Source organism: Bison bison, unplaced genomic scaffold (assembly GCF_000754665.1).
Source record: "Bison bison bison isolate TAMUID 2011002044 unplaced genomic scaffold, Bison_UMD1.0 scf7180017864139, whole genome shotgun sequence".
Lineage (NCBI taxonomy): Eukaryota > Metazoa > Chordata > Mammalia > Artiodactyla > Bovidae > Bison > Bison bison.
The window spans coordinates 8,799,088-8,801,024 of NW_011494711.1; the positions used below are offsets into that span (position 1 = coordinate 8,799,088).

Consider the following 1,937-nt stretch of genomic DNA (forward strand, 5'->3'; position numbering starts at 1 on the left):
ACACGGATTTTGAAAGTCCACATGCAGACTCATCTCAAGAGTGTCCTCCTTGACTGATGTGTAGGAAGATTTGCATATAGTTGGGAACATTTCTGTTTTTCAGCCTACTATAATATGCTAGATGTATAATCTATATTTTGCAAAACCTTATTTCAGTATGTTAAAATATGTGATGTCTGAATGAGTGTCGGTCTGGATTAGAGTTTCTGTGACCTTGGCAAATTGCTTACTCTTCTGTATTTCTTTCTTTTCACAGATGCATTTTGTAGGAGTATTCTGAGGATGAATGTTTGCAAATCATTCTGAAATTGCCAAGTGCCACATACAGTAAGTAATATGTATTTTTATTTTTCCACTCAATTGCAGTCATGCTGAATAAATTTGGCACACAGTCATAAAAGAATACATTTCTATTTACAGTTCTTGATATTTGTGAATACTGAGGAAAACTGTATGTAAAGGAGAAAAATTTGAGCTATTTGCTAGTCTCAATTAAGTTGCATAATTTCATGATTTCTGATGATTGATTTTACTTTTGTTCTATGTACATAACTGGTACATAATTTTTATCACTTATTGTTTAAGTGATTCTTTTCCCTTTTAATCATAGCTTGAGAAGCATGTAGAAAAAAAATAGTGTTATTAGCCAGTGTTGCTATGGAAATTTTAAAGAGGAGTATTGAATTAAATATTTGGATTTTCTAAGGATTAAGATTGGCTATGTATCAGGCAGTTTATGTATTTTGTCTTAATTCTTCCCCAATTAAAGATCACTATTCTTATTCCCATTTTATAAATGAGAAAATTGAGATCCAAGATGTTTTAATACCTGCCCAGTATCTATTCAAAGTGAAGTCATTGGCTTTGATGAAAACACAGGCTTTTCAAAAAATATTACCTTCACCAATAACTTAGAAAAAGTAAAATTAATTTTAGTTAAGAGTCTGAATATTTAAGAATACAAATATTTTGTAATTATTTCTTTGGATTTTCGTTTTGTATAAGCAATATCACAGAAGTGTTACAGATTTTTTTTTTTCTGTATTATCTATCATGTCATTACTTCCATTTCAAGTAATGCTTCCAATTCCTGACTTAGATTGCTTTAACTAGTAGGAAATAAGTGAAAAAACTTGATTCTGAAAGGAAGTTTATAAATCATCTAAATTATTCTTTGATGAAAAGTGTTCAGAATTAGACTTCTGAAGCTCTCTGAAAGTCCTATTTCATATACTGAGAAAAAAACACGCGTGCTCTTATATTATTATTTTAGAGTTGAAAAGAAGCATAAGATCATAGAGTCCTAAACTCTGTGAGCTCAAATTCCTTGTTTGATGAACTGGGATAATCTGGTGTATGATTCAAAATAAAATTTCCGAAAAATGGAGAGACAATAATGGCCACATTGATATATGTATGTTGTTTTGCAGTATAACTACTTTTTTCAAGAAGGTGGCATAGTGTAGTGTTTTAAGAATTTTGACTCTGGATTCAGACCACCTGGATTTAAATTCTGGGTTTATCACTTATTCAGTGTTTCAGCTGTGTAACTTTGAATAAATTACTTAATGTATCTTTAAAATGGGTAAAAATTCAGTTCAGTTCAGTTTAGTTCAGTCACTCAGTCGTGTCCGACTCTGTGACCCCATGAATCACAGCACGCCAGGCCTCTCTGTCCATCACCAGCTCCTGGAGTTCACTCAAACTCATGTGCATCGAGTCAGTGATGGCATCCAGCCGTCTCATCCTCTGTTGTCCCATTCTCCTTGTCCCCTCAATCTCTCCCAGCATCAGGGTCTTTTCCAATGAGTCAACTCTTCGCATGAAGTGGCCAAAGTATTGGAGTTTCAGCTTTAGCATCAGTCCTTCCAATGAACACCCAGGGCTGATCTCCTTTAGGATAGACTGGTTGGATCTCCTTGCAGTCCAAGGGACTC

The 1,937-nt window shown here is 33.9% G+C and overlaps 1 protein-coding gene across 1 annotated transcript in view; it reads left to right on the forward strand.

Annotated features, from left to right (window-relative positions):
- Nucleotides 1-258: 258 nt before the first annotated feature.
- The window catches only part of GALNT13 (polypeptide N-acetylgalactosaminyltransferase 13), a 628,841-nt gene continuing 627,162 nt past the window's right edge, over nucleotides 259-1,937 (forward strand). The window contains exon 1 of the mRNA XM_010840017.1: nucleotides 259-327. The gene's annotated coding sequence lies outside the window, so the exon portion shown is untranslated. The remainder of the gene's footprint in view (nucleotides 328-1,937) is intronic.